The 23,368-nt window shown below is 30.3% G+C and overlaps 1 protein-coding gene across 3 annotated transcripts in view; it reads left to right on the top strand.

Annotated features, from left to right (window-relative positions):
- The first annotated feature begins 17,140 nt into the window (after positions 1-17,140).
- Positions 17,141-23,368, top strand: part of LOC127698722 (uncharacterized) — a 45,795-nt gene continuing 39,567 nt past the window's right edge. For 2 of the 3 annotated variants that reach the window (XM_052202346.1, XM_052202344.1), the window contains exon 1: positions 17,440-17,721. The gene's annotated coding sequence lies outside the window, so the exon portion shown is untranslated. Of the gene's footprint in view, positions 17,214-17,439; positions 17,722-23,368 lie in introns of those variants that run through there. The other variant, XM_052202345.1, reaches the window with a different exon arrangement.

Raw genomic sequence — 23,368 nt, 5'->3', positions numbered from 1 at the left:
AACTGATTTCTGGGATGGTGGTAACTTGCCAAAAGGCTGTATAAAACGACAAACTAAGTACAATTTTAGCCATGATATATGGATATATAAAGTATTATTACCTGTATTTACCTGAGTTTACTTGTCAAATAAATGCGCGCAAATGTTATCAAAAACTGTGCGCAAAAGTAATGATTTTTGCGCGCAAATGTAATGGTAATGCGCGCAAACGTAATGCCTTAAATTAATTTACGTTTCATATTACGTCCTATATAATGACCCATAGTTGAGTACTACATATCGGTATCAGGGGTGGATCCAGACACTGTGAAAAAAGGAGGGGTGATTTTAGAATATGAAAAATACGAAATGATTGGGGCTAACATTTTGTTTCAGGAATTTGCGAATTTAACTGACATATATGCCTAATAATTGTAATTAATATGATGTCGATTTAAAGGATATGTGTCTGACAAGTTTGAATGGTATGAAATGTTTTCCAGAGATTCCTCTCTGGTTTCACTTTAAAGTCGAACACAATTATATGTTTATTTCCTGTTTCTGTTTCCAAAACCTACTACATTGCTGAGGGGAGGATGGGGTCTGATCCCGAAATCGCGGGCTTAAAAGCTTAAAATTCAGAGGCCCCGAATTTAAAGAAATTTCAATTCCGACATCCTGAAATTTGAAATAGGAATTCCCGTATCCCAAAACAATCAATCCCAAAATTCTGAGCTTAAAACCGCCTAACCTCATAGTCCCGAAAAAAAGTCCCCACCCCATATTGTGATGCCCTAAGAAGCCATACTCTTATGGCTAGCATTTCTTGAAATATGTTTAACTTCTAATTTATCCTTCATAACCTCAAATTAAAGCTTTTTTTTTTTTTTATAAAACTCCTATATCTATCTATTCATTTTTGACAAGAAACAGGAATGGCATATAAATCTGTTTAAGGCTAAGTCTTTTGAATTTTCATTTGTTTAATTATTTGATTCTTTGTTGAAACATATATATATATATATAGTTTTTTAGTTGGTATTACAACACTGTTTGTGAAATTGTTGCATTAAAGAATGTTTCATTTTACAAAACATTTTAAATTGTTTCCCCGACACATTTTTATCTCTTGCGCTAGTATTGGTCTATACTCCAATATAGTGGTTTCAGTTAAGATGTGTTATTGTGTTTCATTTCATGTATAGTGATGTTAAACACGGTATGATCGAAAAGAAACCTCGAGTAATATAAAAATTACCATCATCTCCTAACTATTTTGATCGACAGTTACCATCATCCCATCTTAGAGTTACCATCATCATCGCGTTTTTATTGTGTACAATTTTTTCAGTAACGGACAGCTGTTTAAGGTTAATATTTTACAGACTCATTGCAAATGTTGATAACCAAATGACTGCTGAGTAATGTTAGCCACATTTATGTAAAAACAAAGAAATTAAGAGGGAAAGATCTTACGGGGATTCCCCCACGCCATATTGGGATCGTGGTAACTTCAGTTACCATCATCCGCTTGTCAACAGTGATCCTGGAAGGTTATTGAGTCATGGACTGATCTGTTGCCACAGTATGCACTTAATATATATATGGTAGTAATAAAGTGTATCATATGTAGCCACAGCAATGATTTAAATTTAAAATTCAAATATGTAATGGTATAAATTTATTCTTTGAAAATTTTATCACATTATTTATTTTGAGTTATCTCCCTTTTGTTATTGAGTAAAAGGCATTGATATTTTAGCATATGAATAAAAAGGAGGCAGCAATCCTAATGTAATTTTAAAGTCATTTAAAGGTCCTTATTTGGTATTGAACAATAGACAAGTTTCTGTATATTATATCAAGCAATAAATTTCCTACACAAAGCCTTTACTTATCAATTTCTTCAGCATTTTTACAGTTATTATACATTGTATATGTGATCAAAAGTTTGGTCATTATCAATAGACTATTTTCACATTACCATCTTTTGACGCTGGATTTCATAATTTTTTGACAGGTTACCTACTCTGTGGTAGGACATCCTGGTACTCGGTCAAGTAGAAGCAACCAAAAGAAGTAAAATCAAACATATATTCGATGCAATTTGGGGGGGGGGGGAATTTTACTGTTTTCCAAAGATTTTGTCGTGTATAGAAAACATAAAATAGTTAATTTCCCCCCTAAATTGTACCGATCATAAACTTGATTTTACTTCTTTAGCAAAATTAGGTTGCTCTTACTTGACGGCAGCGGCAGCGTCAACAATGTATTAGTTTGTGATTAGGTCTAGTTTATGGTGAACCACTAGTGGTAGGTCAAAGATATTTGGTATACAGTTGTATAAGCGTTGGCATATCTCATTTCCATGGAGATTATTTGGCTCTGCCCCCTCAGTCATGGTCTATTGACTTTGAAATGTTTGCTTAGTTTACATGTATTAGTTTGTGATTAGGTCAGTTCAAGGGGAACCATTAGTGGTAGCCCAATGTTAATTTGTATGCAGTTGTATAAGCATTTGCACATCTCATTTCCATGGAGAATATTTGGCCCTGCAAACCTCAGTCATGGTATATTGACTGAAACTTTTGCTTAGTTTACACGATTAGTTTGTGATTAGATCAGTTTAAGATGAACCGCTAATGTTAAGTCAGTGATATTTGGTATGCAAATTTATTGGCATTTGCAAGTCTCGTTTAAATGAAGATTATATAGCCCAACCCCCTCAGCATGGTTCATTGACTTTGAAACTATTACATAGTTTACAAGTTAATGTTTGTGTTTAGGTTTGTTTAAAGGGAACAACTTATTCTTATTCAATGGTATTTAGTATGTAGTTGTATTAACATTGGCACATTTCAATTCTATGGAGATTGTTGAGCCATGTACCTTCAGTCATGGTTCATTGACTTTGAATATTTGCATATTAACTTAAATGTTAAAGTATTGCTATGTTAATTTCAACATTTGCATTATCAAAATAACAAAAAGGCGAGACATATCTCTGTGTTAACAGTTTATTCTATAGAAAACATAGAATTTGCCATATCTATGATTAAGATAGGATTCTTGTAGCTATCTCTCTGGAGAAACAGGACTTTGTGAAATATAAACAGTTTAGGTACATCTTGCAAATCTTATGTTTACTTAAGTTATTATTATTTTTATACATTGCATTCATCTTTTCAGTCAGCAGTTTGACAGTGATAAGTTTTAAAAAGTATGAGCACTTTTCAGATCTGTCAGACATCTACTTCCTGTTTTTTAATACTTTGAATTTTTTCAATATGTTGAACTTCTTTTCTCCAGTACTACAAAACAGATTTAGTTCATATTTAGTCAATGCAATGTGCAGTAGGGATGAGCCGCTGGAATAGGTAACTTTTTTTAGCTTCATGATATATGATAAGGTGGAGAAATTAAAATGAAATATATGACAAGGTTGCTGATTAAATCATAAGTATTTGAAACTAATCAGATGTTGATTTTTTTTCACAGATGCTATTGAAAGTACAGTTGTAAATGCATCAAATATTTGCCAAATCTATTTATCTCTAAATGAAATATCATAAGCATATATTTTTGTCAAAAATTATATGATAGGGTATGTATTTTTGATGTTCAAAATATATGATGGGATATGTTTTTGATATTTACAATATATGAAAAGGTTGGGGTACTCAATGTCTTAGCCACTCATCCCTACCACAAAAGTGCACAAAGTCTAAATTTGTGAGAAAACTTCATATGGCACTGCTGTACTTCATGATGCTTATCCTGATTCATTACTCGTTCACTTCCTGTTTACAGAATCCTTATATATTCTTACACTAAAATGACCATGAAATGTTAAGCAAGCTTCTTATGGCAATGCTTTACTATGATGTGTTTTCATATTGATAGCTTATCAACTTCCTGTTTACCGAATACTTATACATGTATACTCTTCAGAGTTTAGTGTGACGTCCATTTTCACTGAACTAGTACACATTTTTGTTTAGGGGCCAGCTGAAGCCCGCCTCCGGGTGCAGGATTTTCTCGCTGTGTTGAAGACAATTGGTGGCCTTGGGCTGTTTTCTGCTCTTTGGTGGGGTTGTTGTCTCTTTGACACATTCCCCATTTCTATTCTCAATTTTATCTTACACATAACAGCATGTATGAAATATTTGTTAGAATTTTCCCAAGAACTATTAATCAGAGCTTCTTGAAACTTGCTATCCAGCTTTATGTGAGGATGCTTTATCTTGTGAGACATTTTCACATCCATTGCTCATCAACTTCCTGTTTAGTTAGAGTATCATCATTAGTGAGCAATAGCTCACAGTTCAAATTTTTATATTTGTTTCTGGTATTGTAGGACTTTAATGGTGGAAATAAAGGGGATGGGTGAACCAGGCATTCATGGTGCTGCTATGTATTGGGTTTCATTGGATGTATGATCAAAGAAATCCCTTAAAGGGATATTTATATTAGGTAAGAGTAGGTTACTACTTTAATTGCCTCACTCATGACTTTTATTTTTAAGATCACTTTTTATTTGTTTTGTGGTAAATTTATTCTATGAGAAACTGTGGGATGTATTTGATCGTATTTTCAGCTCACTCTATGTGAGCTATTCTCATCACTAGGCATCCATTGTCATTAGTCTGTTGAGGAACTTGAACTTGAACAGAAGCTTCCTCAAGATCATTCAATAGCATTTGAAGAAAAGAAATCTATATTTTTATACTTTATTCTGTATTTTACTGATAAAAGGACTTTTTTTGCAGTCAACATTAAGTGTAATTACTCTGACAGCAACAATAGCCGGTGAGGCACAGGGTTCCATGGTAAAATTTACAATTTTTTTTGTGTTTTTTTTTTATCCAAACTATAATAGAAAGAGAGAATCTAAAAAAACAAAATTAGATCTCCAAATAAGTCAACATAATTGTTTTATATTTGTCAATTTGGAGCCTTTTTTAGCTTACTATGCGGTATGGGTTTTGCTCATTGTTGAAGGCTGTATGGTGACCTATAGTTGTTAACTTCTATGTCATTTGGTTTCTGGTGGAAAGTTGTTTCATTGGCAATCATACCACATCTTATTTTTATATGGTCAAAGTTGTCAGTTGACTCCTTATATGAATAATTGCTCTTGATGATGTATACCCTTTTTGTTGTCTTTTGCAGAATCTATGACACAGTCTTAGGTAAGAAGTGTTTCCCTTATCAGAAATTCCCCTATTATTTCACATAAAAACACATTTTGAATAAAAAAATCTACTGAAAATATTTCTTGTCAGAATTGAATGAATTTGTTTTCATTAAATACAGAAATGTCTGCAGTTTCTTGCAATTATTATGAAATATATTCATGATTCATGTCTTTAGGGAAATCATTGTTAAAAGAACAATATGAATTTCTGCATGAAAAAATCATATGGCTATATAGGAAAAATATTACACTGTACACATTTATAAGTTTAACATTAAAAGTTTCATCAACATCAGACCTCAAATTAGTTTTAAACAATGTTTTTAAAAAATAAGTTTTTATATGAAATAATAGGGGAATTTCAAATGGTGAAACACTTTTACCTAAGAATGTAGGTACCGTTAAAAAGATACTGTTAAAAGCAAAAATGGTCATGAAAATGAAATCTACAAGTAGGTCAACATGATTCCAAGTGTCTGTTGACTCCTTACAGTTGTTGCCCTTCAATGACTATTTTTTGCTTTTTTGCTGGAAACTATATTGGAGATTGACTGAATCTGTCATTAACAAAAATGGCCAGTAAAATAAGATAACAAATAAATACTTCTTAAAGGAGTTATTGCCCTTAATTGATTAATTTTTTTTACCAATTTTTAGTGTTTTTACCTAATATCTTGGAAACTATAATTGATAGACTGAAACTTTGAACAGCAATATGATCAGCAATACATAAATAAGTTAATATGAATGAAATTATCAATAAAATCCTGCAAGGAGAAATGTTAACCTTTTTTAAAATTTTTACTTATTATTTTGAAAACAATTATGGAAAGACAGAAACTCCACCAAAAATTATCTTACCAGTAAGACAACATTTTTACCTATAGTTTCCATTCAACACAAAGTTTTTTTTTGTTTGAATTGTATCAATTTTATGCCAAAATGCCAGATAAGCCATGTAGACAGTAATAGCTAATCAGAGCCTCTTGTTTATTTTATTGTAAAAAAAAAAGCTACCTATGTAATGTTGTTATGAAACCAATAAAACATATGTACTTTAACTATCATGATATATTATGATATATAACAAAAGTAAACATTTATCATTAGTTTCACACCAATCATTGTAACATGGGAGAGTGAGAGATGGAAAATCTTTCCAATAAAAAATTCAGCAAAAGAACACACATATTTACATAAAATATTGTTCATGTTTAGTAGGTGCACTTAGTATTAACACTATTGTATTATGAATTATACAAACTACTTAACAACGATAAGTTTTTACATACAAAATTCATAAATGAAACAGATTTTGAAATTGTCCTCTTCCAATGCAGGAAATTATCATATCTCTTGAGATTATATAACAAGCTCTCAGCAAACATTTTGGTTTTTGATTAAAATTAGTCAATATTTGCATCTATTATTTAAAGTTTCATCAAATTCACATCAAGTTGTGAGTTTTTTTACGTTTACCGAAGTGTTAGGATAGAGAAGAACAAATAGAAAGCTTTTATCCTCTTGTTTTGTAGTCATCTAATTCTGATCAATGATGGTGTTAATTCTGTCATCAATATACTTGGTCATAGTATGATGGATTTTATGTTTATCGGTCAATTAATTAAATTTAATTATTGGAGATCGATTTAAGTAGCATTATTTGGTTAATATCCCCTCATCCGTAAATGTTCAGTTACGTAGAGGATATTGCATTTGGTGTGTCTGTCCAAATGATTTTTTTTTTCTTAAGGCCCTATATTTTAAAATCATAAAGTTTCCTTTCTAAATTTGTATCTTGTCTTTTTATTATGCCTTGACAGTTTCATTTTTATCTTTCCTGTACAGGTGTATTTAGTCTAAATGGCTGAAAACCTGAATTTAAGATGGATTATTTATTATACATGTGATTCCAATTTTCACATTTTTAATGGAATTGATATTAGATAATATTATACATGCCATGCTTCTTTTCATAGACTTTATAAAATATGGCATATTGAGAAAATTTTAAAAGATTTTCACAAGTTACTTTTGGGATTGTAATACTTCAAAATTTAGTTTTAAGTTGTCTCTGTTCGTAAAGTTTTTTTTCTGGTTATGTCCATATACCTGTCTTTTTTGCTTTTAATCTGTCTTTCTTGTTTATTATACTCAAGATTTTTTCAGTTAGCTACAGAAACTATTATATAAAGTTGTTAGCTGTTAAAAACAAAGTTGCTCATTCTGGTAACTGAACTTTGATATCAACATCTTAAATGGCTTCTAAACAACAGTAATTTAAATACAAATGATCTTGTGAGAAAATTTGTTTATTTGCTTAATGGCCAGGAGTTGGTTTCACAAAAAAACTTACGACTAAGATTGGTAGTAAGTCATGAACAATTCAGTGTACTTACGATCAATCTTATTCGTAAGTTTTTTTTGTGAAACGGACTCCTGAACTGTAATTATTCTTAACCTGAATTTATTACCAAATCCATAGTACTTAACAATGCAGAACCTAATTAGAATGTTAACAGCCAGGACTACTTTTATATGCACATATTTTCTTCTGTACAAAACCAAGGATTTGTATAGTCTTACTATACAAATCCTTGACAAAACATACTTTTTTAAATGTATTATGAAGTTTATACAAAACTTTTTTTCCAAGTAGAAATTATAAAGAAAATAAAAAATTGATAAAGTCCAGGGTAAAATAAATAATGTATTGATTATGTACTAATGAATTCTGTTTGATGAAATATTTAAAATCATCCTGTTGACATCAATGACATAGTTAACTCTGAAAATATCAAAGTTTGTCTTTGTAAATACTTTAATTAAAGTCTGACATTTATATATATTATAATTTCCAATTGAAAAAGAGCTTTTCTGTCCAATAGAGTTAGTTCTGCACATAGATACCTGTATTAACATAGTCTATTCATTAAATCATAGCAAACTTGAATCCGAACCAATTGGTGGTCTTTGGATTTTAAATCTTTAACATTTTTAATCTTGTTACAGTAATATTATTTCTTAAAGATAGTTTTTTCCTTTTATACCCGTTGATATTTTTACAAATATTTAATTAAATCAGTCGTAAACCATTTGTAAGTCAACAAAAGCGGAATCTGTTTGTTCATAGATTTGCACTAGGCTTGGTATTCGTTGAGTATTTGATTGTTTTATCAATAATTGAAAACCAAATATGATAAAGTGGTGATATTGTATATACCAACAGGGAGAAATTTAAGAATGTATGGAGGTACTAGAATGTTTTGACAAGCTGAAAACTTGTCAAGGGATTAACCTGAAACAGTTCAGAAAAGGTAGGAATTTTTCTTTTTTTTTTTCTCTCATCATAACAGAAAGTCATTTTGTTTGGAGACATTTTTTATTTTCAACTTTTTTGAGTACCGGGGTATATGAAAATCTCCAATTTTCTGAAACTTTCCCCTCATTTTAGTGTACATTTTTCATTAATTCAATTTTTTTAAAAAACAAAATGATAGAACCATCAATATGAAAAAATTTTGTTTGCCACGTGGTCATGTAATCATTTGTCATTATTTTCAGTTGTCCATCTGTTGTCAGTATGTCTGTTGTAAACAGTTGGAATTTCGATAAGAGAACCATGAAAGAAATATAGATTCCACCACTGCATTAAGTGTGTTATGATATTTCTCCACTCGAGATAGTTAAATTTTAATATTTAAAGCGGGAGACTTGCAGAGCTTTTTAAATAATTAAAATCTAACTGTTGAGAGAGGAGAAATATCGTAATACACAAGTTATAGTGGTGGAACCTGTTTCTCTAATGATTTTTAGACGATATATAAATAAAGTATTTCCTTCTTTTTAAAAGATTTGCAGAAAGTTGTTTCTTTATATGTGATGTCATCAGACATGGTCGCCTTTTTTCATGACGTCACAATAGGAAATTCAGAAGAAACCAAGAAAATTTTACATCATAATTAAATTTCGACCAATCATTTGCTGAGAACAAAGTTTTCTCTAGAGATGAGAAATGATTTTCTCACACCGATTTAAAAATGTGAAAAAATCATGAAAATTAGAGGAAATGTATATAACTTTGCAGATATCTATTTTTACAAACTTTTGGTAACTATGAGTAAAACTGAATGAAATCATCAAAGATGTGGCTAAAATAAGGTTTAAATGATCAGTTGAAGCTTCAGAGATCTTCTTTAGAATCACTATGGATATAAGTATCATGTAGAAAGGATTCAGGTGAGGTGCTGAAGAAGTAATGATAAAGTTGTGTCATATATGTCAATTAGAATAGCTGGTTGACTTCATTTTACTTTGAATCTTTTTCCAAATAAATAGAACAATATTTTTCTTAATTATTTTTAATTGGTTAAAATCAAAACTAGCAGTAAGATTCCATGTGAAGTTCTTTTTGAAAGTTTTGCTAGAATGACAACAAAAGCAGCTGATTTGGGATAAAAATGTAGCATTGAAATGAAAAAATCTTTGTCTAAAGAACAATTGAAGCAGTTGAAATCAAATATGGGAAGTGCTTGTTATTAGATACCGTCTGAATTTTGATATTTGACATTAATATATAAACCATATATGGACATTGGTGATGGACATTGAGAGAGTTTATAAATTCATATAATATGAGTTTCTTGTAATTATAATGTTATGGAAAATATTGAACCAATGCATGCATATATACTAAACTTAGTTTTGTGTGCACGTTTATACATCTCTTATGAATCTGCAATGTATTATCGACAAATAATATTTTATTTAGTGATTGTTGATCGCAAGCTAATTAACTTTCGACTTTGTTTCAGAAGTTTACAGGATTGTGAAATCGATAAACAATCAACACAAAGCATGTATAGCATGTGAAAAATAAGTGATAGAGCCATGATTTTTTTTATATTTTCCAAGCGTACCCATTTGTTAATTTGAACGTTTTCTTAACAGTTGTTAAATGATTTGGTGTGTTTGATGTGTTCTTTAAGAATCATTTATTACTATTTACTTCCAGTGCTTTAATATTCTTGAGAACAAGATGTGAATGTGGTTACTTTGGTGTCAAGAGACCAACCAATATAGCCACTGTCATGTCATTGGACTATTTTCATTGAAAATGATTAAGATACTGTTAAACTGAGCTTCTATGGAGCTGTCATCTTGGATTCCTCCACTAATGAAAACCTGCCAGCAAGATATAGCCAAGAGTGCTTAAAGTGGCATTACACATCAACAATCAATCAATCAATCATATTCAAGAATCAAAGAATCCATGATTTTACCAGGGGAGATAACTTTAGTCCAAATGTTATTAATTCAGGGGAGATAATGACACTGGACATTACTGCAATCAATTAAATTTTACACTTTTTTTAAAGAAAGGAAAGAAAAGGGGCTTCCATTTTATTTTTTTGCCAATAGCCAGTACATGTAATGTTAATAATTTCCAAACTAAAAAGTTTTCTATTTCTATGAATAAGTTTTTGATTATTCACCAAATAATCCCATTAAAGTAAGATAGTTTGTGGTCATATCAACTTGAAAAACTATAAAAAGCAGATATGATTGCCAATGAGACAACTCTCCACAAGAGTACAAATATTCATTATTAGTGAACTGTATATATATGCCAAATGTGTGAGTGGGGCATGGGGTCTTATGGATAAAATATATAACACAGGAATAGACCCGTTAGGATTTGTCCACAACTTCAGGGTTCATTGATCAGGTTGAAGTTATAGTTTAAGGTAGACTAAGGTTAGAGTTTTGGTTCTAAGTAGTTTACCATGAAGCTGTGGTTACATCTAATTGAAACATAGTACACAAGTTCATTAATAGAGATGTTTACTTTTTAAATTAATGTCTATTATTGGGGCATCATTGTCCAAGTGGTCTATGTAGTTTATCTTCAGTGATCGCTTGTCTGTCAACACTGACGTTATGAGTTTGAACCTGCTTCTCCAAAGTGCTGTTAACTCTGATCTTAATTTAATAGGACTGCCTTTTTCTTGCCAGAGGTCGTTGGTTCACTCTGGTTACTCCTGCCAGAGGTTGTTGGTTCTCTCTGGTTACTCCTGCCACTCCCTCCATGAAAGTGACATTAAACACCAACAATTAATTAATCATCATCCTAATTACGATTTTGCTCCAGATTTCACAGTTCACTGTAAATGGAATTATGATAGTGCCTGCAAGGCATGGTACCTATGAACACATGCTCTTGTTTTAGTTAAATTTCTAATTTTCTTTAAGAAACTTTATATCCACAATATTTTGTATGAACTTCAGTTTTTTTTTTTTTAGATTAATAATTTATATTAAATTGACAGTTTGATTACAAAAGAACAGATGATTTAAATGAGTTCTTTAGCAGTTTCCATTGTAGTTAATTTCTAGTGAAACATATTTATTACATTTGCACAAACTTAAGTTAGTGTAAAATAAACAGGTGAAATGAAATCAAACTGTCTCTTCATTGAAATGAGTAAACATTTAAAAATACTTTTTGTTTTTTCTCATTTCTGTTTTAACATTTCTTTTGTTAAGTTAGTTTACGATTTTTTTGTTACATTCTAATACGCATGCACTTTTATTCTGCTAACAAATTCTAAATAATAAGCATTTGAAAGATACAGGTAGCTAAGTCCAAAATGAAACACTTAACTCTTTAACATTCAACTGTGATATGATGGTACTAAATGCCAAGAAATACTGAATAGCAAAAGTTTGGCAATAGATTTATAGAAAATGTTGGAAAAAATTGAGTTATCTCTCTTAAATTTTCGATTTTCTGTGCATTCTATACAATTTATTTTTGTGCAAGATAAAAGCTTCAAAAACAAACATTATGTTTATTTCTCAATATGAATCAATGTTACAATATATCTGTTCAGAAATAAATTGGTTTTTATTATCAAAATTAATGAAGGAAATAGCATGATTCTGCTTAGATTTACTCAGATTGTGCATGATAAATTTTTTTCAGCACTTGCCAAATTTTTAAAGGCTCCTGTAATATTCTAAGTGCAATTTTCTTCTTGCGATTAATTAACAGCTGTAACACTTGGAAAAAAATCACAACTTCACCATTAGTTGGGTATCCATTCCATTGATGAATTGATACTTATTTAATAAGGTTATTATTCAAAATTTATATCGTTTTTTTTTTCAGTTTTGGAAATTCAGGTCTTATACTAATTGAATCCTATAAGTTGATAAAAACATAGAATCTATTTTTTGTTTAAATAAGTTATTGAGCAAAATAAAAATTCACAACAAAAATGAGTGAAGTGTTTAAATTTTTGAAAACCTTTGATATAACCTTGGTCACATTACATTAAGGACATAAGTGGAAATCTATATAAAGTAAAATTCTGGCAACCACTGCTGTGCTGTAACTGAGTTTTCTTGTTCAACGGTCAAAACACTTCAGACAGTTAACATTTATCATAAATTTTGTTTGCACAAGGCTTAAATACTGATGTCTGGACAATTATGTGGTTTAACGAAAAGCAGTTGACTTTTCACATTTTACCATGATGTATAAAACGATTTATATAATTATTTGACTTTTATAGGTTTTAACTGAAATAGTTTAAATTGGCCACTTCTTAGTAAGCTCAACTTGCTCAAAGAGTTAAATCAGCTAATATCAATGCATTGTATTCATTGCCAGTCCAATACCAAATGTTTCTTATTTTCATCTCCTAAAAAATAACATGGATTAATATGAACTTAGCTTTCATAAGTAATTTATTGAAAGTCTTGCGTTAAAGTTTTTCATTTTATTCAGATTTTGTTTAGAACCTTTTCTTGATTCTCAATATTCCTATTGATATCTATAAAGTTATAAGGTAATTTTGTTTATATGAATAATCAGAGGATGATCTTTTATGAAATAAGACGATATGGTTCTTTACATAATTTATATTGGGTTATTTTCATGTCTGGTTTTGTATGTGGTTTTTGGCCTAAGATAGGACAGTTGAATCTTCTTTATGTTCATTATTAGGGTTTCATGGCCTTGTACAATGCATTTTAATTAACAGTAAAATGTTCCTGAAGGGAAAAATTTCTCCATTGAATGCCTACTGCAAAAATAGCGTAAATTAGATACTTTCAAAATTTTCCAAATATATGGTAATAGAATTTACTGTTGGCTATTGGTGTCTGCTTGATAGTCTAGTTTCTTGCAAATTTTAAACTTACTACATTAAACTTATAAGAATGTTAAAGAAAAGTAATAATACTAGAAAGTTTATATGAACATAGAGTATTAAAATATTTTTTATCTTGTCATGTAACAAAATATAGAAATTCAACAAATAACATGTTATACTGTTCCTTTGCTTTGGGTTCAAAGTGAAAAAGGATTTTATGTCATGAACTTTTTGAAAATAAGTGAACTAAACTTGTTGTTAGATATTGAACTACAAAACAAACATTTTAGTGTGAACCATTTACTTGGCATTTAGTTGTGAATGATGACCAGTTAATTTTAACAAGCTTAAAATTAAGATATTGTCGGAGATTTTTTTGTATAAAACGTGTTTGTTTAAAAATATCAATAGATCTGCTATTGTGTTAATTGCAATGTTAATATTTGTGTGTAGGATGATGTGAAGTTGGACCACTATCAATTTCCTATCAAATAGCCATTTTCACTAACGTAAAAACTTTTTTAATATTGAAAAATCATTATTCAAGATAGTTTTTTAATGATTATACATTGATCTTGATTGTACCGGGTAAAATGTCCGCAATAAATTACCATTCACCAGAGAACAATATCCTGCAGTTCAGTAAAAGCCAATCTAGTTCACTTTTCTATAATATATATTGGATGATTATAATACATGTATAAGCAGTATAATAGAAATTAGATGTTTCATATTGAACATGCAGAGCTCCTTATTTTTTAAAACAGAAAAAAATAACAATTTCATTGACAGAGCACTTGAAACTGTTTATGTAAATTGCTTTTTCATTCTATATAATGACAAACAATAGTTATTAATTTCAATAAAAATGATGAAGAAAAAAAATTCATATATAATTTATATATGTTTTATCAATATCTCGAGTAATTTTATTTAAGTAAAAGTTGAAAGGACATAAAGTGTTGGCAGTAGGCTTTCATTCTGCTCTTTGGTTGGGTTGTTTTCTCTTTGGTTGGGTTGTTTTCTGCTCTTTGGTTGGGTTGTTGTCTCTTTGACACATTCCCTGTTTCCATTCTCTATTCTATTCTATTGTTTGTTTTCTTTGATTCAATTATAATCATCTCAAATAACAACGTCCTCACATTTATTTCAAGACTGGGTCCCTATCTCTTTCAACGTTCTTGGGCTTCCTCCACCAATAAAAACTGGTTGTTTGAAAAGAGTGCTGAAAGTGGGGTTAAACACCAACAGTCAGTCAATCTTTCAGACACACCATCTTTCTATTTAAATGAGATATATATTAATGTATATTGCATTATCATTTTAAATTGATGATCTTCATGCTGTTGCAGACAATAAAGTCCTAAGTCATTAGCCATTAATTCAGTGGTTGTCATTTGTTGCTGTATATCATATTTGTTTTTTGTTTATTATTTTGTATATAAATCAGGCATATGAATTTTTTATTTTGAATTTGTTTACATTTGTCATTTTGTGGCCTTTTATGGCTTACTGTGAGATGTGGGTTTTGCTCATTGTTGAAGGCTGTATGATAACCTACAGTTGTTTACTTCTAGGTCATTAGTCATTAATTCAGTGGTTGTTATTTGTTGCTGTATATCATATTTGTTATTTGTTTATTATTTTGTACATAAATCAGGCATGTGAATTTTTTATTTTGAATTTGTTTACATTTGTCATTTTGGGGCCTTTTATAGCTTACTATGAGATGTGGGTTTTGCTCATTGTTGAAGGCTGTACAGTAACCTATAGTTGTTTACTTCTAGGTCATTTGGTCTCTGGTGGAGAGTTGTCTCATTGGCAATCATACCAAATCTCCTTTTTACAATAAAACCTTTTCAAGTACAAATATAAAAGTGAATGATAAATCTGGATACAGGCTTGCAGATATGATTTATAAAATCTAGCTCTGTCATTATGCCCCACCTATGGTAGAGGGGCATTATGTTTTCTGGTCTGTCAGTTAGTCTGTCTCCGTCCTGTATCAGGTTAAAGTTTTTGGTTAAGGTAGTTCACCATGAAGTTGTGATCACATCAACTTGAAACCTACAAATGTTCATTGTTAGGTGATTTTTTCCAATTTTATACCAAACTATGATTTTGACCCAGATGACATGATGTACTGTACATGGACACATGATAATGCAAGCAATGCATGGTGTCCTATGAACACTTGTTAATGTTTATAGTTAAGTTCTTCTTAAATTTCAAAATTAAAGAATAAAAAATACAAATTTCATTTAGCTGATTCCAGGGGTTCAATTAGTGTGGGTCTGAGGTCAGTGACCAGTATATTCTAGGAGTGGACTTTTCATTTTTTAATTAAAAAAATAAAGTATGTCCCATTCTTTACACTGATGTTGTCACCAGAAAATCAAATGGTCCTTGACATTTCATTATTTAAAGCAAATTTGTACCACTTTGTTTAACATTTTATATTTCTGAAGGAAGAAGACATGGATGCTTTTTACCTTATATACAGATGCCTTATGTTACAAAGTTTCTGTCTGTCGTATGTAAACATTTTCTTGACCTCATTTTCATGGTTAACTGATAAAGGTTAAGTATTCATGGTCAAGTCAGTTGGTGTATGGAATAATTGTGAGGTGTACATGTCTGTCTGGCAGGGTTCATCTGACCATGATCTAATTTTGATTGTTCATTGGTTAATAATTAAGTTTTCATGGTTATGGTTATGCCTGCTTCTCAGATACTATAGCAATTGCTCTACCATTTTTGGTGTATGGAATGATTGCATGGTGTACATGTTGTCTAGTTAATGTTCAGTTTTCCTTATTAGGTCTGATTCTCAGATATTATAAGCAATAGGCTAACTTTATTTGGTGTATGTTATGATTGTAAAGTGTACATGTCTATGGGTGGGTTCATCTGATCTTTACCTCATTTACATGCATAATTGACAACGTTAAGATTATGTAATACTTGTAGTAAAACCTTCAACCTTCAATCATGATAAATAAAGCAGGCAATTAAGTGTGTGCAATCTTGTATAATATTGGTCGTACCTTCATCTTTATTATCCTGCTCAGCTGTTGATAAAATGTCTTCTTTGTGATCCAGCAAGGTATTTATTTATTTGACTCCAGCTCAGCCTTTTGGCCTTGTACAAAGCAGGGTATCTTCATATTACTTTAACTGTTTTTGTCCTGAATATGTTGATGTTTAGCATCCATCATCAAATAATCCAACATAAAATGTATCAATAAATTAAGGTTGAAATGCCTTCTGGGAAACACTTTAAGATTGACATCAATGAGATGGGGTGAGGGGTCTGGGATGTATAAAAATGCAGATATGTTCAGTCAGAATAGAGGCAGCCACAGCCTTAAATTTAAGGCCTGAGTTTCCATAGTGCCATACCCACTGCATGTAAAAGATCCCCTGCAACAAGTCTTTGAAGGGTCAGAAGATGGCCTGTTGCAAGCAAAATTTCTGTCCCTATCTAACATATATCTTTTTCTGGTGGCAGTAGAAATTATCCTGATTATGCATGAAATATTTGCCACTGGACATTATGAAAACACAATTAATCAATAAGTGTAATAAACTAAATGTTTTGAGGAAAACATTTAAAAGATTATATTTTAAAAGTGTTTGGGCGTAATTTAAGATAGATATTTATTAAATGGTATGCCATTATCTGTTAAAGACCTGTGTATATATTGTGCTACTGGTGAAAGAATTTTAAACTGTCATTTTAGTAAATGTGTTGAAATTTTTTGATAATATATTAGTACTTGATTTTTGTGATTTTTATCTTGTGGTACCCAAATATTTGAAGAGGAACGCTCCTACCTCGAACGATATCAATTTCAAGGATATACTTTCAATAGAAAGTAGGTACTTATTTAAATATTACTTCAATCTGAGATGAATACCCCTATTTGATAATGATTTTTTTCACTACTGTGTTTTTATCATAGAAGATAATGATAGACGTGTTGCCATTATCGATAGATATCAGTAGTCAGTACGAATTTCTATATGGAGCCTTGTATATTCTGCCTGAATAGTTATTTAAAATCCTATTTTCGGTTACAGCTTAATTTTCGATAGACAATGTAGTTAGACGAGTTGGTTAAATGGAGTCGACCACAGTTCAGTAAATATACCTATATTGAATAGGATTCTTCATAAGTTTTTTTAACTTTTATCAGTGACAAACAATGAAGTACAAAAGGACTTTTATTAATTTCTCCTTTCATATGTGTGAGGCTTTTGTGTATTGCAGAAAATGGTAGAAAACAGTAATTATAACAGTTTGGAATAATGGGACTAGTAATAAACAGAAGTTTGCTTAAGAAGAAGTGATAATGTTTTTTGTGGGCTATAAGGAAATGTATGGTAAGTCAAATATATATTTTATAAATATGGAAGAACATTTCAAAGTTCAAATTTACCCTTTTAATAAATCATAAGATTCTTAGGGACATATGGAATTAATTAATTTCTATATAATAATGTCTGAGTTTATATTTAAACATAGATTACTATGGATTCATTTATTAGTCCTCTACCAATGAAGTCAAAGGGGACTTTTAGGTCTTCACTCCGTCTGTCTGTCTGTCTGTCTGTCCATCAGTCTGGCAAATCAGTTTTCCACACTTTTTTTATTTTTTTTATTGACTTGATATTTGGCATATAGTTAAGCCATGATCAAGTTTGAATTTTGTTTGGTTCGGATGATTTTTTTGCAGAGTTATGGTCTTCGACTTAGAAAACTCACGCAAATAATCAGTTTTCCACACTTTTTTTTCGTTATGCTTGAAGATATTGATTTGATATTTGGTACCGGTATATAGTTTTACTCTGACAAGTTACAGATCAAGTTGAATTTTGTTTGGTTTGGAGGATTATTTGGCAGTTATGGTCCTCTGACTTAGAAAATTTACGCAAGTAACCAGTTTTCCACACTTTTTTTCATTCTTGGAGATATTGATTTGATATTCTTTATATAGTTTAACACCATGACAAGTTATAGATCAAGCTAGTTGTTCCAGTATAACACTTTTTAACCAGTAGGGGACTATGTATTGCCATTCAATACTCTCTTAATGCTTGTTTTAGTGGGTACCAATTTTCATATTGAATATTTTATTTTTGTAATTTTGCCAAAGTCTACATACAACCTAGGCTATAGAGAATTTCAACTTTGTTGAATAGTTAGATTCGTTGTTCATCTGTAACTACAAAATCCACAAAATAAGTACCGTAATAACAAATCTACAGTATATAAAAAAAGATATATGATATATATGATAAATGACCTGTTATAATTATCATTATTTTTTCAGTTAAGTTAATATAAGAGTAAAGACCTAAACTTTCAGTTTTCTTTTGGACAGTTGCATTTGTACCGTTTTATAGAACGCAACTTAAATAGAGATCTAGTCACATGTAGTAATTGCATAATGAAATTCTAAATATGAAGTCATGTTTTCATAATATTAAGATATTAAATATTGTGAACAACAGAAATCAACAACACCACAATATAAACAAAAATTCATTAATTTGAAAAATTCATTAATTTGATAATAGCATCTGACATCCAATGCAACACACATTCTTGTCATTTTTTGTACATTTTCCAATTTGAATCACAATAAATTTTCATTCCAATTAAGTATTTCATGGGTTATTTTCCAATTTACCATTGTATACTTATATTTAAAGAAATTTTGCAGCTTTCAATGTAAATTTTTCATGAAAGTATGGCCTAACATAGCTACTCATTTCTAATTGTCTACTACAAATACATTTTTTTTTAATCCCACTCAATGTATGATTATTCACTATTGCAAAATTAAGTTAGAGTGTCCAACTGTTTATCCCCTTTTCACATGAATCAAGACTTCTGTCATTTAGCTTTATATCCAATGTTATATATGAAATGGTTGATTAAAGTAAGGAAGAAAAAAGGAGAAAAATCAGAGAAGGGCAAATTGTAGAATTGTTGTTTTGAATATGGATTGTTAAATCTGTCTTCGTAAGGTAGGACAGTCAACTGATTTCAGTATATTTAAGGTCTAATTCAAAATGGATTAATTTCATTAATACAAGGATACACCATCTCTTCATTTTACTGTGCTTATCCTAAAGGCTTTGATCTTTCACAATACCAATTGCTTGAATATTTTACCAATTTGCAGTTTGAATTCACATAACAAATCATAGGTGTACTGTAGAGGCAGTCACTTGACCTTTTTTCCACTCACTAGAATGTTTATGATGTACTTATGCATTGATGTTTGATTTGATATTTTCAATGTTTGTAAGATTTAAGATTTAAAGTTCTATTAGAAGAACTGGATGTATTTGTCTGCAATTACATTAGGTTGTAAAAGCATTCACAGACCTCACATATTTGTCTTGCCTGTGACGAAAGTTGGGGAAAGCAAGACATAGGGATTGCTTTTCCAGCGACAACGACGATGATGATGTTGGTGTCAACAATTGTTAAATTTTCTGCTTAAGTTAGTTTGACGGGAAATACTGGTGATAGATCATTGATATTTGATTTAAAGATACATTACGATCAGTACATTTCAGTTTGACGACTATTTTAAGGCCCTGCCCCCTAGGACAAGGTCCAGTGACATTGAATTAATTAGCAATCTTCAATGTTAAGTTTTCTGCTTAAGTTAGATTGATTGGAAATTCTTACAACAGACAACAATATTTTCTATAAAGTTACATTACTGTCTGTACATCATTTTTAGGCCCTAGATCATGGTCCAGCAACTGAATTAATAAGCAATGTTAATGTCTATCAAAAATGTCTTTTTCTGAATTTTATGCCGACAGGTGAGACATATCTCTGTGTCAACAGTTTATTAGTATGAAGCATTTTTGTACATGACTTACAAATTGTACATCAGTCATAACTTCCATTCATTTCACACGAAATGTGCTACACGTTGACAATGCAAACTTAACTTTTGTTTGCTATCCTCTTCAATCACTAAAATCATGAATTTTATGTTAAATTTCTAAAACATCTGATTATTTATTCAAAAACACATTTGCCTCAATAAAAAGTACAGGGAGTGTTAATATATTATTAAAATTTAATATATTATATTTAAGTATTTTAAGTGGTCACCGATTTGATAGCAGGGAATTAGATTGATGCAGGGAATACTGTAAAAAATAGAAAATACATTCAAATCAAAATTACTGTATGGGTAGCATATTTAGAAAGTAGGGTTCCATAAATTAAAATGATTCCAGTTTTGACTAAGCATATTTTGTTTAAGAATTTTTTCTTGACTGTTATATATTTTGTTCAATTTAACGATTTCATTGATTAGGATCATATATAAACTGATCACACTTCAGATAAATAGTTTTATTTTGTATCCTATTTAATTATTTAATTATATATTGTTTATTTCACCTTGATGACCTTAGTGATAAATAATTTCAATAGAATGACTTAGAGGAATACAAAAATTGACTTGTATTTAATACCATTTAATATAATAATGTTTTTCTTTGACTTGACATTTTATAGCGTGTCATGAAAGATCTATAATGATGTGTTGATAATAACTTCTCCGTAGTTACCTTGACCAATTAGACAAATATATTTAGTGTATTCCTTGGCATTTGAATGACATTTTTAAATAGTTAATCATTGTTTAGAAATGAACAAGAAAACATTTCATTTTAATGAAATTTAGTTGAATTTTTGTTCTTGTAGAATGGTGAAAAATTCTGATGATTTGCATGCTCATGTAGTCATTGTAGACCATATGAACTATGGTCTTCTCTTTAGACAAAAAAAAAAAGAACATCATAACTCAGTCTATTAAAGAAACTGTATCTAATAGATTACACTTGATATAATATATTGGAAAAAATGAAATAAAAATTAAAATGAAATAATTTATTTATGATATTGCAATATTTTATTTATTGAAGTCAAATTAAAAAAAACAAAAGTTAATCAGAAATAACAAATTTTCATGCAAGTTGTCCTTTCTATTTTATTTATGATGAAACTTAAAAATTGTTTAGATGAAATAAAAATTGATTAGACCAAACTAAAATTGTTTAGATGAAGCTAAAGTTGTTTAGATGAAACTCAGATAAAGTCACCAGAATCAAGCTGTTTCATCTGAGCAATGTTGATTTTAGTACCCAGTTAAGGATTGGACGGCTCAAGGAAAACTTTAATTTGAACTGAACAGTAGCAAGAAAAATGTTAACATTTGTAAGAGTATTGGTATAATATAAGTAGATTTACTTTCATTTTGTAATTAGTATTTTTTTTTCAGTTTCATATACAAATGCTTAAAGTTTCAAAAAATTGTAGATATGCCAATAAAATTTTAAAAGAATACAAAGGAATAGAAAAATAGTTCTGATAAATAGAATATATTGAGAATTGAATTGGGGAATTTGTCAAAGAGACAACCACCCAAACAAAGAGCAGAAAATAGCCCAAGGCCACCAATGAGTCTTCAATGTAGTGAGAAGATCCCGCACCCAGAGGTGGGCTTTAGCTGGCCTCTAAACAATAATGTATACTAGTTCAGCAAAATGGCCAGACTAAACTTCAAAAATACAAATGAACCAAAATTAAAAAAACACTTAAGACTAACAAAGGCTAGAGGTTCCTGACTTTGGACAGGCACAAAAATGTGTTGGGGTTAAATATGTTTTGTGAGATCTCAACCTTTCCCCTATATCCCTGAAAAAATTGACCTCAAGTACAAGCTCATTAAAAAAAGATTTAAAAAATTACTTGTTGGAACATTAAGAAGCTGTGTAATTTTATATGCATACCGGTAATAATTTTTCACACACCTACCTAAACTTTAAATATTGTTGAGGTAATTTGAATGATGCCAATACTATATGAATTCATAATTTTTACCGGTTTTGAAAATTGTATATTTCATAACAATTACTTATATGATTTTTTGTCGAGCCTGAAGCTCGACATAAGGATAGTGATCAGGCGGTGGTGTTAACTAACTTCTTAAAAGCTTAATATTTCAGTAGGTAGAAGACCTGGATGCTTCATACTTTGTATATAGATGCATTATGATATGAAGTTTCCATCTGTCATATGCCCATTGTCCTTGACCTCATATTCATGGTTCAGTGACTACTTGAAAAAAAAGTTCAGATTGTTTGTAATATTAATTTCTCTCTTATTATGAGTAATAGGATAAATGTATTTGGTATGCGCATACCTTGCAAGGTCCTCATGTCTGTCAGACAGTTTTCACTTGACCTCAACCTCATTTCATGGATCAGTGAACAAGGTTAAGTTTTCATGGTCAAGTCTATATCTCACATACTATAAGCAATAGGTCTACAATATTTGATGTATGTAATGGTTGTAAGGTGTACATGTCCAACTGGCAGGTGTCATCTGACCTTGACCTCATTTTGATGGTTTAGTGGTAATAGCTGGGTTTTTGTGTTTTGGTCTGTTTTTCTAATACTGTATGCAATTGGTCAATTATATTTGGTGTAAAGAAATATTTTTCGATGTACATGTCAGTCTGGCAGGTTATATTTGACCATGACCTCATTTTCACGATTCATTGCTCAATGTTAAGTTTTTGTATTTTGGTCTATTTTTCTAATACTGTATGCAGTAGGTCAACTATAATTGATTAATGGAAATATTTTACGATGTACATGTCAGTGTGACAGGTTTTATTTGACCTTGATCTCATATCACGGTTCATTGCTCAATGTTAAGTTTTATGTTTTGGTCTGTTTTTCTAAAACTGTATGCAGTAGGTCAACTATATTTGGTGAATGGAAATATTTTACGTTGTACATGTCAGTCTGGCAGGTTTTATTTGACCTTAACCTTATTTTCATAGTTCATTGCTTATGTTAAGTTTTTGTGTTTTGGTCTGTTTTTCTTAAACTTTAAGCAATAGGTCAACTATATTTGGTGTATGGAATGATTGTAAGGTGTATATGTCTGTCTGGCAGGTATCATCTGACCTTCACCTCATTT

This window comes from Mytilus californianus, unplaced genomic scaffold (genome assembly GCF_021869535.1).
Source record: "Mytilus californianus isolate M0D057914Y unplaced genomic scaffold, xbMytCali1.0.p SCAF_4, whole genome shotgun sequence".
Classification (NCBI taxonomy): Eukaryota; Metazoa; Mollusca; class Bivalvia; order Mytilida; family Mytilidae; genus Mytilus; species Mytilus californianus.
The sequence above is the reverse complement of the archived record's forward strand: the minus strand, read 5'-3'. Positions and strand labels throughout refer to the sequence as shown.